We start from the raw sequence: 13,331 nt of genomic DNA, 5'->3' as shown, positions 1-13,331 counted from the left end.
AAAGTTCCATGGCAGAAAACTTGATTCATGGTGACACAGATCTGAAAATTTTAGGGTAGAATGAATAAATGAAAGCAAGCATGATGAGAGAGCCTACTGGGGTTCTCGATATGGTCTATATCTTGATCTAGTTGGTAGTTCTCATTCATCTATATATGTTAGATTGTGTATGTAAATTATACTGCAATAAACCTATAATAGCTAGATGACTTGGGGAGGGAAAGCCATAGGAAATAAATAAAGGATTTGTAACATTATCACATGTATTTGAAAATTAGAGAAAATACACTAATAATGGAGTTTTGACAGGTCTAATAGGGCATTTACAAAAAGAAAGATAGGTACATTTCAATATTTTGTACAAAAAAATGAAGTAAATATTAACAGAAAAAAAGCCCCAAAACTTATGAAAGAAAGCAGAATAATTATAGATTATTTGGATCAATAGCGTCCCTGTGTTTATAGTTATAACAATGTAAAAACTGATTAACTACAAGTTGAGATTTATTCTACAGAAGAGTCAAACAAAAGTATAAAAATACTTATCTTTAATATTACAAGAAGACAGTAGATAATAGCTAAAATTAGTAAATCAAAAAATCACAATAAAATGTATATTTTTGAAGTATGCAGTAGAATAAAAAAAGAAACTTTGAAAAAATTATGGTTCTTAAGGTTCTTAGAAGGGTGGAATGGTATTTGGGGAAATGGAAAGTAAAGAACTGTCGATTTTCACTGTTTTATCATTGTTTTATGAAAGTGTAACTGAATTCAAAATTTAAATAACAGGGAAAAATCCAGCAAAAAACAGCAGAACCAAAGTAAAGTAAATGGAACTGTAAACAACTCTGGAAAAAGAACAGGGTGAGTTGAATATATGTACCTATAGAACAACAACTAAATGCTGATGGCATTGTGATTGCACTACAAAATGCACGTTAACTTGATGAAATAGAATTGATTACACAGTGGGAAAACTGAGCATTTGGGGAGGAGAAGGTAAAACAAACTAACTTCATCTTTCATATAATTTAGTACTTCAACATTGCCTAAATCTGAAACATTAATTTAAAATAATGACTTCATTTAATATTTTTATCATTTTCCCTAAACAGTAATAATCTAAAAAGCATTCAAAGACATTTTTATCTTAAAATCAATATCTCATTAGTTTTACTTTAAATTAACTTTATATTTATATATAGCCTGTAAAGTCTAATCTCATTTTTAATAAAACAGTAGCTTCATGTCTATCTAACCAAAATATTTCTATCATTAGCAACAATTGTTTATGAGAGAGAGGACTCCGAGATATATGGCCTCCTTTATCTTCGCTCTTCCATATTGCTTATCTTTTTATAATAACCTTTTATTATTTTACAAAACATAATCATTTGAAAGATCAGTTTGTGCCATATTATCATGAGTACAAAGAATGAAACACCAAACTCTTGTCATCGTCTTCCTCTGAAAACAGAGCAGGCATTTTCTACACCACTGATGTGGCGTAATGATTCCAAGAGCTTTTGTATTTTATTGAATTATTGAGTTTATGTATTTCTGTCTTTTCTCATGATATAAATATTATCTCTGAGGGCAGATGCTTTATTTTTCATTCCAAATTCCTACAAAATGCCAAGCACAATTTCTTGAACAGATATTCAATTTTTTTTTACATATTTATGTACGTAGAATGAGAAAAAAACATCTGGCAGAAAACTTATGGGAATCACATGTAAGTTGTATATGAATCATCAATATAATTCTGTTATGCTGTGTATATTATCTCACCTAGTCTGGATGCTAAATAAATGACTTGTTTAACAAACAAATATTATGTCATAATTCAGTATTTTTCTGTTTGAGGAACAGTGGAAGAAGGGTTTCCTTCATATTACATATAGCCAGAATAAGCTGGTCTACAGTTATAAAATAGTAGGAAGAAAAATAATAATCATTAAAATTATCAAGCACTTAAATTGGATTCTATGTGTTTCACATATGCTGTTTCATTTAATACAATCACACTATTAAGTAAGTACTGTCATCCCCATTTTATAGATGGGAAAACTGAAGTGGTATTAGAATCAGGACTCCAATGCAGGCAGTCTGCCCTGTACCCTATACTTTTCACTTCTAACAGCAAAGGACACAATAACATTATTTAAAAGATTATAGTAGGTTATTTGCAGGGATATGAGTTAGATTAGTCAATATCAAGTAGTTTATGGGGTATTAGTATGTGAAGGCTCACTGGGAGTCTACTTTTCTACCACGGAGAAAGAGGAATCAGAACATTCCATGCACTCCAAGAGTAGAGTAATCTATGAAGAATTCACAGAATTAACTTTTTGACTCTAAAATTTAAATCAAGAAAATTGTAGAATAAGCTATGAGTATATGTTAATGTAATGAATGAATACTCCTATGTTACTTGGCTGGGTATCATAACAGGTGGACATGAAATCAAAACTAGAGATAATCATAACCTGTCTTTCAAAGTGCAAGAAAATGGCACAGGTAGTCTTTTTCAATACTCTAGATGCATTTTACTTATGTTGAAAAGTAAGCCTTTTAAAAAACTTGTATTTGACTTATATTTTGTCAATAACCTCATGTGACAATTCTCACAAACCTAAATTTGACCTCAAATATTATTCCTTTCTTCTCTACAAATGAAATCATTTCAGTATTTTAATCTTTAGTTTCCTCAGTTATTATTTACTGAGACTTTCTATGTACCAGGCATGTTGCTAAGCAGTTGACATGTATTACCTCATTTAATCCTCACCAAACTGCATGCAGTTGGTCCTGTTAGTCTTATTTTACTGATGTTCTCACTGATGCTCAGATGGGTTAAATTACTTGTCAGAGCCACAAAGACAGTCGTTGATCTTTATGTTGACTTTTATTCTTGTCATAAGAAACTAAATTGTGTTGAAATATAAAAGTTAATAAAAACTCTCGTAATAAGCCATGGTTTTCTTTTCACTTTTTCTAGAAAATAGAAGTTTATATCTGAATAATATTTAGGACCACAGACCCAAAAATAATTCTTTATAAATTCTCAAAAGTAGCTCAGTAGCCTTGCACTGCACTACATTTTATACACTTGAACTCAATCAGCCCTAAGTAATTCTCCCCATTTAAGGAGGGTTACTGTCATTAAGATTGGTCAACTTTTTATCAATTAAACAATAGATGATAAACTCGAAACATAGGAATATAAAATTTCCATTCCTGGAAACCTTCATCATAATAAAAGGACATTACTATTGAAGATGGAATCAAGATCTACAAATGAATTATTTCAAATGTACATCTTTAGTCTTGCATCATAAAGTAACAGCATTATACAATGGTTCTGTAGGAACAAAATACAGCCATATTAATTTTTTATATATTATATTCCTTCAGATTCAATAATGCCTTATTTATCTTAAATATAACAAATTTTTAAACCTGAAAGAAATCTTTATCAATAATTTATATCAATAATTGCTTTTCCATCAAAACCAGATTACATTACATATTACCAAAAGAATGACACTAAACATAAAATAAATCTTCTTATTCCAGATGCACAGCTTCAAATGGCAGATTTTCTTCTTTTTGAATAAGATCCAATTTCATACCCCTGTTTTGACTGTGCATACTGGAAAAAGATTGCATAATGCATCTTTTCAATGTTACATTTTTCTAACTGGTAACCAAAAGGCAGAAGAAAAGAAAGCAGAAAATTAAAAAAAAAAAAAAAAAAAAAAAAAAAAGAGTTACAGCCATAATAGATTCAGTAGTAACAACATGAACATTACACTTGAGATAATTACACACACACATATCACTTAAATTCTACTCTAAGTATTACTCAATTGGTTTTACATTCCAACTTTGTGCTGTTATTTCTAGTACAATATGGGAAGAAAACAGTATTTTTCAAAGGTTTTAATGTAGTGAAACAGACCATAAGTCATATTTCTCCTCTAGGAGAGTTGCTAATTCCGCTTATTCATAGTAAGATACTCATATATGAAGTGTTTCCTGTATAATCTGTATGTATCTGTGTACTGGGTGCTGTGGATACACATTGCACATCTTCCTAGACCACCAGCTATAGCTTAGTGGTCAGTTATTAAGCACACTGACCACTTCTGACCTCTCTTTACTGCCTGAGGACCTTCTCTGGTGCTAAGAGTACTTCCTCAGCCTGTGCACCTGCCCAGCCATTCATTAGTGCCAGGGATTTAGTTCACCAAGAATAGGGGGACAACCTCAGGCAATGAGGAATAGAAGTAAATCTGTAAATAACTCAGTTTATCTGACCTGCAATGGGTAAATTCTGAAGTTTGTTCTATACAGTAATCGGAGAGTCCCAATGATATTGAATTGTACCTCCTCACTGCATTATTCTGCTTCTTAATACACACATTGTCTTTTCTTTCTTTCTTATCTCACATTCTCCATTCTCTCACTAGTGCTTCATGGACTCATCCTCAAACTACCTATGCTCAAGTCAATTTTTCCAAGTCTACTACAGGACTTTTGTTCTATACACATGCATTATTTAACTTAGTTCTTTCTTTCAAATGCAGGAAGGTACCAACACATATTTTTTTTTTTTTTTTTTTTTTTTTGAGACGGAGTTTCGCCCTTGTTACCCAGGCTGGACTGCAATGGCGCGATCTCGGCTCACCGCAACCTCCGCCTCCTGGGTTCAGGCAATTCTCCTGCCTCAGCCTCCTGAGTAGCTGGGATTACAGGCACGCGCCACCATGCCCAGCTAGTTTTTTGTATTTTTAGTAGAGACGGGGTTTCACCATGTTGACCAGGATGGTCTGCGATCTCTCGACCTCGTGATCCACCCGCCTCGGCCTCCCAAAGTGCTGGGATTACAGGCTTGAGCCACCGCGCCCGGCCACATATTTTTAAGATTATGCTTTTAAGCTATGGTAAAGGACAGCCAGCAACATTTTTATGCAAATTCAGAATTTTGCACTTTCTTCTAAGATGCAAATACTTTTATGTTTCATAGAGCAACCACAGAAGGGATTTTTTTTTCTACGTAAAAAAGCATGGGATTAATTGTTGCAGTATTATTTTGTGAAGTCCTCCTAACCCTGGATATATAAACTAAAAATGTTGTAATCTCATCTCTAATCACTTTTAGGTCTAGTCGGCTCATTCCTAAAATTGAATAAAACAAAAGTACCTAATAGGGTTGTTGAAAGTACTAACTGAAAAAAATCATACAAAGTGCTTATTACAAAGCATGGAAAACAGGAGTTAGGAAATAGTAGATCTTTCTAGTAAGGTGTCCACATCTGAAAGGAGAAAGTCCATACTCAAAAGTTTCTCAAAATGTTACCACAATAAAAAGGTATACAAAGGTAAATATATGTATTCCTAAAATAAGTAATTATTTATTAAGTTTCTATATTGTCTGCATTATTTATATACATTGGAATGGGAAATAAAAGGTTTTTTTGAAAATACTTTCTTATCGAGATATATATATATATATATATATATATATATATATATATATATATGGTGAGAACATCTTGCTCCTTTCCAAGTTTACAAGATAATTTGTATTAAAAGAAGAAGAAATGAGAGTGACAATTTGAGAAAGGAATTGTGTCAGAAATGGCTTTTAGGAAGCAACTGCAACGAATGCAAAAAAATGACAAATAGGATTAAATTAAACTAAAGAGCTTCTGCACAGCAAAAGAAACTATCAACAGAGTACACAGACAACCTACAGAATGGGAGAACATTTTTGCAAACTATGCATACAACAAATATCTAATATCTAGCATCTGTAAGCAATGTAAACAAACTTATGATAAAAAAAAAAAACCCTTAAAAAAGTAAGCAAAGGACATGAACAGACACTTTTTAAAAGATATACATTCAGGCAACAATCAAATAAAAGAAAGATCAACATCACTGATCATTAGAGAAAGGCAAATCAAAACCACAATGAGGCAAATCAAAACCAGTCAGAATGACTGTTATTAAAAAGGCAGAAAATAACAGATGTAGAGAAAAAGGAAGGTTTATATGCTATTGGTGGAAGTGTAAATTGGTTCAGCCATTGTGGAATATATTGTGGAAATTCCTCAGAGATTTAAAGTCAGAATTCCATTCAACCCAACAATCCCATTACTGGGTGTATACCCAAAATAATATAAATCATTCTGTTATAAAGACATGTAAATGCATGTTCATTGCATCACTATTTGCAATAGCAAAGACATGGAATCAACCTAAATATCATCAATGATAGACTGGATAAAGAAAATGTGGTACATGTATGTCATGGAATACTATGTAGTCATAAAATTAATGAGACCATGTTCTTTGCAGGGACATGGATGGAGCTGGAGGCGATGCCATTGTCCTTAGCAAACTAATGCAGGAACAGAAAACCAAATGCCACATGTTCTCACTTGTAAGTAGAAGCTAAATGATAAGAACACATGGAAACATAGAGGGGAGCAACACACACTGGGGCCTTTAATAGGGTGGGTCAATGGAGGAGATCAGGAAAAATAACTAATGGGTACTACCCTTACTACCTGGGGGATCTCTTACTGTGTATTAAGGATTGCTCTAAAAGATTTATTAAATCCTCACAAAAATCCTACAAGGTAAGTGCTGTTTTTATAATCATTTTGCAGATGAGGAAATTGCAGATAATTAACTTACCATTTAATTAACTTGCTCAAGATTAACACATAGTAGGCAGCTCAGCTGATATCCAAATGCAGGCCACCTAGCTCAATACAACTGTTATATTGCCTCTGTAGTCCACTTAATCATTTAGGATGAATCATTCAAAGTCTTTATTATAATATGATCATTTTAACTGAACCAAGAGCTCATTATCTGGAATATAGAATAGCCAAATTAGTTTTCTTTTCCTAATTTCTGCATTTCTTTGGGCATTTTTCGTTTTATTTATACACTCACTCAAGAACACAGATTAAACTATTGAGACTTCAATTGGTACATGTTGTTAATAGTTCATTTAATAAATATTAAAGACTCTGTATGTTTGTGAAGATTTAAACATATTTTGTACTTAGTGATGAGGAATTCTATTCCTGCAACATCTGTGTCTTTTGCCATTACTCTATAAAATTATTGATTCCAAGACAACACTGACCATAAGACCACCCATTATTTTGTTTCTTTAGGAAGAGAATGCTGTGATCAAAAATTACAAAAAAAGTTTTTGTGTTAAATTTGCTACAAATTTAAAGATAAATTTTAAGTTTAGAGAATTTGAATAATAGAATCAATAAAATATGGTAACATCATCATCTCATATAGTGTTACTAAGGCTGGAGTGCAGTGGCACAATCTCGGCTTTCTGCAACCTCTGCCTCCCAGGCTCAAGTGATCCTTCCATCTCAGCCTCCTAAGTAGCTAGGACCACAGGTATGTATCACCATGCCAGGTTAATTTTTTGTATTTTTTTTATGGTAGAGACAGAGTTTTACCATGTTGCCCCAGCTGGTCTTGAACTCCTGGGCTCAACTGATTCACCCACCCAGGCCTCCTACAGTGTTGGAATTAGAGGCATGAGCCACCACACTTCACCAAGTACTTTTCATTTCTCCAATTCGATGTCAAAAATTATCTCAGAATCTTACTATTTTTTGTGATTTCCCCAGGCTGCTTTCTTTACTAGAGGCTGGCTCTTATGGATTATATTACTCAGGCTCTCCTGCCTACCTTGATTGAAAGCACCATCAGAATATCAGATGAGAACAAAGAATAATAGAGTTTTCTGTTGGCCCTCCCACCCACTTCTCCATTTTAGTCTGGACAGTGGCTGCTTTCCTGCCTGGTCATTTTTCTATGACTTTTCTTTCATGGCTCTGGTTTTCATGCAACTCCAGTAACCACCTTCCTTTCTCTTATCTCACTGGTGTAGTAAAAAAAATTTTGCTGTTATTTGAATGCTTCACTATACCTCCTTGATGCAAAAAATTAAGCAAACAAAAAGAACCCAAACAAAACATACACAGAACTCTGCTCATGATGGATTAATGACTTAAATATAAAACCCAAAACTATAAAACCTTTGGAAGACAACCTAGGCAATACCATCCTAGACATGGAAATAGGCAAAGACTTCATGATAAAGACACCAAAAGCAATCACAACAAAAGCAAAAATCGACAAATGGGATCTAATTAAATAAAAGCTTCTGCACAGCAAAACAAAGTATCAACAGAGTGAACAGACAACCTACAGAATGGGAGAAAATTTTTGCAAACTATGTTTCTGACACAGGACAAACATCCAGCACCTAAAAGGAACTTAAACACATTTCCAAGAGAAAAAACAAACAACCCCACTAAAACATGGACAAAGGACATGAGTAGAGACTTTTCAAAAGAAGACATACATGTGGTCAACAATCATATGAACAAAAGCTCAACATCATTGATCATTAGAGAAATGTAAGTCAAAAGCACAATGAGATACCATCTCACATCAGTTAGAAGGGCTATTTTAAAAAGTCAAAAAAAAAAAAAAAACAGATGCTGGTGAGATTGTGGAGAAAATGGAAAACTTACACACTGTTGGTGGGAATGTAAATTATTTCAACCATTATGGAAAGTAGCATGGCAATTTCTCAAAGACCTAAAGACAGAAATACCATTTGACCCACCCAGAGGAATAGAAATTATTCTACCATAAAGACAACATGCACATGAATATTCACTGCAGCACAATTCACAATAGCAAAGACATGGAATCAACTTAAATGCCCATCAGTGAGAGACTGGATAAAGAGAATGTGAGACACACACACACACACACACACACACACACACACACACACACACACACAAAGTGGAATACTATACAACCATAAAAAAGAATGATGTATTTTGTGGGAACATGAATGGAGCTGGAGGCTATTATCCTCAGCAAACTAATGCAGAAACAGAAAACCAAATACCACATGTTCTCACTTGTAAATGGGAGCTAAATGATAAGAACTTATGAATACAAAAAAGGAAATAACAGTCACTGGAGTATCCTTGAGGGTGGAGGTGGGAGGAGGAAGAGAAGCAGAAAAGATAACTATTGGGTACTGGGTTGAATTCTTGGTTGATGAAATAATCTGTAAAACAAACCCCCATGACACGAATTTACTTACGTAACAAACCATCACACATAGCCCCTAATCTAAAATAAAAGTTGACAAAAGGAACATTTTTAAAAACTTCACTTAAGGAAACTCTCTTACAAGTAATGTCAAGTTTTCTTAGTACATACGCCAACATCACTTACTGGTTGCCTCTTGAATCAATGACTAGAGTTATATCCCACAAGTGAAGAGAGAAAATTCCACAACAACTATTTAATATTCAGAAATTGTTCATGGATATTGCCAACATGTATGAGCATGAGTTTGGAAAGTATGTATAGAATAAATTTTAAGGGTTATTAGACTGAGAAAGATGAATCAAAAGATTGGATCTGACTGAATTTATCCATATGGTTGTATTCAAACAGCATTCAGGATTTAATGTGTTATCTCAAGTACCTGCTGTGGTAATAACAGCCTATTAGAATGGTTAATTAAAGCTTGGATTTCACTGTGTCCTACAATCAATGAGGCTGTAATGCCAGAATTTCCCTGCTATGACATGGAGCAGGGGTCAGTAGGCAAACTTTCTGTAAAGATACTAAATATTTTAGACTTTGTAGGGCTCTTGGAATCTCCTCCTCCTTCTTCTGCTTTTTATCCTCCTCCTCTTCTTTTCTACAACTTCAAATGTGTAAAAACCATTCTTGATGGCTGTGTAATATTCCATGGTGTATATGTACCACATTTCCCCTATCCAGTCTATCATTGTTGGGCATTTGGGTTGGTTCCAGGTCTTTGCTATTGACACAAGAGCAGAATATCAAACACTGCATATTCTCACTCATAGGCGGGTGTTGAGCAATGAGAACACATGGACACAGGGAGGGGAGCACTACACACGGGGGTCCGTTAGGGGGAAAAGGGGGAGCTATGGGGGGGTGGGGAGGTGGGAAGAGATAGCATGGGGAGAAATGACAGATACAGGCGAGGGGACGGAAGGCAGAAAACCACACTGCCATGTGTGTACCTATGCAACAATCATGCATGTTCCTCACATGTACCCCAAAACCTAAAATGCAATTAAAAAAAACATTCTTAGCTCACAGGTAATACACAAACAGGACACCAGCTAGATTCCATCTATTGACTACTGTTTGCTGACCTCTACACTAGAGTGTTCTGATGTTCCCTTCGCTAGTGTTAAGAAATGTATTTATGAAAAGTGCTGTGTTGTGTCTTCTGTAGCATAGACACAATGTTAGGTTTAGACCTTTGAACTAAACTTTTGATGTCGATGGAGAATAATGAAGTCTGGGTTGATAGAGAACAAATGGTAACACTCAATCATTAGGGACGATATAATTAATCAAAGTGTTTTTCACTGCAGGTATTGTGGTGGTATCTAATTGATTTGAGGGTCCTTAGGAAAGAAATATGTAGTGTACATATTTGTAATACAGATTAAAATGTAATGTAAACATAAAATGTACAGCCTATAACGGTTCTAGATCACCTTTATAAGCAAAACAATTCTCGTTTGGGGTGCAGAAACTTAGCTGAGTTTCCATAATGGAAATTCACAAACTGCTCCCCATAGACATGGAGAACTTTGACTGAGGGGAGCTCAGGTCCCTTTGAAAAAGGGTTTTTCTATGCTGCTAAACATGGATACCATAAATCTTCCTCAAAGCCTTTGTCAGAGTGACCTGAAAGCATGTGTACTAGGGAAAAAATCATACTGAGAATACTCAGGAATATCTTCTAGCAATTATTAGTTACTGGTCTTAACTGATAAAAATTCCCAGAGACTGAGAATACCACTGTGGTATTTTGGGGGAATTTATAGAATTCAGATATAATAACAAATGACATCTTGCCTTGAGTATATATGATAACTCTAGTGGGTCCATGTGAGTACCACAGAGATATCCTGTGGTTATTTTTTAAGCAAGAAATGCTTGGTGAAAATGCATATCCATAGCAAATGTCAGAATCCTAACAGAGAATGAGGACTGTTATGATAGGAAAGGCAAAATATATGTATCTGAAACTGTTGAATCCTATTGTCACAGTAAACTAAAAAAAAAGGCCAAAAATACAGTAATGTTTCTTTATTCATGGAGAGTACCTTCCAAGACCCCCAGTGGATCCCTGAAACTACAGATAGCATGAAACTCTATAAATACTAAGCCTTTTTGCTATAAATGTATACCTATGATAAAGTTTAATTTATAAAGTAGGCATGGTAAGAGCCTTGCAACAATAATTATTAATAAAATAGAACAACTGTAATAATGTATTATAGTAAAAGTTATGTGAATGTGGTCTCTCTTTCTCTTCCTTTCACAATATGTTACTGTTTTTGGACCATGGCTGACAACAGATAACTAAAACCACAAGAAGCAAAACCACAGGGAAGGGGAACTCCTGTACTACGTTCCTGAAGGAACTACAGATTATTGCCATCATCAAAGACTTGGAAGACGAAGATATAACTGTGGTTATTTCTTCACAACTCTGTTGAACTCTCCAGTTTTCCAGAACAAAAGCCAAAGGGCCTTATAAAATAACTGCTGATTTTCATAAACATAATCAGGTGTAGATATTAACTGCTATTAGACAGATGACATATTTACTGGAGGAAATCAACTAGTCCATGAAAACTATAGACAGATATTGATCAAGTCATTATTTTCTTTATAATTGCAATGAATAAAGATAATAATCAATTTGCAGTCAACAGCAGTAACCTCACACTGACTTACTTCAAGGCTATGCTCCATGACATAACAACATCTGTATAAATACTGATGGTATCTATATGCCATACAGTGTATAATTGTATATGTAAAATATAAAATTGGTTGAATAATTAAATTTTCTCATAGCAAAATGGCAAATGTTCTAGTTGTGATAATATAATAATTTGTGTCAGAGTGTGAAGGCTAAACCATGTTGAAGTTCAGGAACCTGAAATATCATCAATCTTACTAGACAGCCAATGGTTTAGCAGGGGTGTACATTCTTGTGGCTTTCCTGGTCCACATATAAAATGACACTAATGACAGCCGATGAGCTAAAAAAAAATTGCAAGAAAATCTCATAATGTTTTAAGAAAGTTTACGTATTTGTGTTGGGCTACACTCAAAGCTGTCCTGGGCTGCAGGTTAGACAAGCTTCATTTCAAGCATATCAGGATAGCCTTGTATGCTGAAAGACAATTTTGTTTACTTCCAACTTTTAAGTTCAGAGGTACATGTGCAGGATGTGCAGTTTTGTTACATAGGTAAACGTATGCCATTGTGGTTTGCTACATATATCATCCAATCACCCAGGTATTAATCACCCAGTGTCCATTAGTTATTCTTCCTGATCCTCTCCCTCCTCCTACCCATCACCCTCCAATGGGCCCTGGTGTGTGTTTCTCCCCTCTATGTCTCCATGCTTTCTCATTATTTAGCTCCCACCTATAAGCAAGAACATTCAGTATTTGGTTTTTTGTTCATGCATTCATTTGCTAAGGATCATGACTTCCAGTGCCAGATATGTACCTGCAAAGGACATAATCTCATTCCTTTTTATGGCTGCATAGTATTCCATGGTGTATATGTACCACATTTTCTTTATCCAGTCTATCACTGATGGACATTTGGGCTGATTTTATAAATTCGCCATAGTGAACAGTGCTGCAATAAACATAAATGTGCATGTGTCTTTATAATAGAACAATTTATACTCCTTTGGGTATAAAAATTATTGAATCTCACCATTTGGTGGGCCTCTGCATTTTGAAGGGATCAAACATATTTGGGCCCATGTACCAGGCAACCAATAACAATACCAGTTTTGAGTAGGGCCCAGAGCAAACAAGGACTCTACTATACAATCAGGCTGCAGTGTGCACTACATTGTCCTTTGAGATTTTTAAAAAGCTTTATTGAGTTTCTGGCAACTCTTGACAGGAGATCCACAACACGTACCCCTGAAATTCTGGAGCAATAGCATTCCTTATTCTTCCATTGACTCCTTTCTATTTGAAAATTAACTTTTGAGTTATTATCAGATCCCGATAACGATTAATGTCTGCTTATATGATGCCAAGTGTTTATGTAGTCTAACTGGCCATTCATAAACTAGGTGTTATGTGATCCACCAAATTATAACTTGGTTGTGAGAAGTAATATTCCATTAGAAAATTGTTATGATGTATACA

At 34.5% G+C, this 13,331-nt stretch overlaps 1 protein-coding gene across 5 annotated transcripts in view; it reads right to left on the bottom strand.

Annotated features, from left to right (window-relative positions):
* The window catches only part of BANK1 (B cell scaffold protein with ankyrin repeats 1), a 311,287-nt gene that overhangs the window by 274,604 nt on the left and 23,352 nt on the right, over positions 1–13,331 (bottom strand). The window contains exon 1 of one of the 5 annotated variants that reach the window (XM_074396503.1): positions 6,712–10,018. The exons of the other annotated variants lie outside the window; for them this stretch is intronic. The gene's annotated coding sequence lies outside the window, so the exon portion shown is untranslated. Of the gene's footprint in view, positions 1–6,711; positions 10,019–13,331 lie in introns of those variants that run through there. 5 annotated transcript variants of the gene reach the window in all.

Source organism: Saimiri boliviensis, chromosome 3, assembly GCF_048565385.1.
Source record: "Saimiri boliviensis isolate mSaiBol1 chromosome 3, mSaiBol1.pri, whole genome shotgun sequence".
NCBI classification, from domain to species: Eukaryota; Metazoa; Chordata; class Mammalia; order Primates; family Cebidae; genus Saimiri; species Saimiri boliviensis.
The sequence above is the reverse complement of the archived record's forward strand: the minus strand, read 5'-3'. Positions and strand labels throughout refer to the sequence as shown.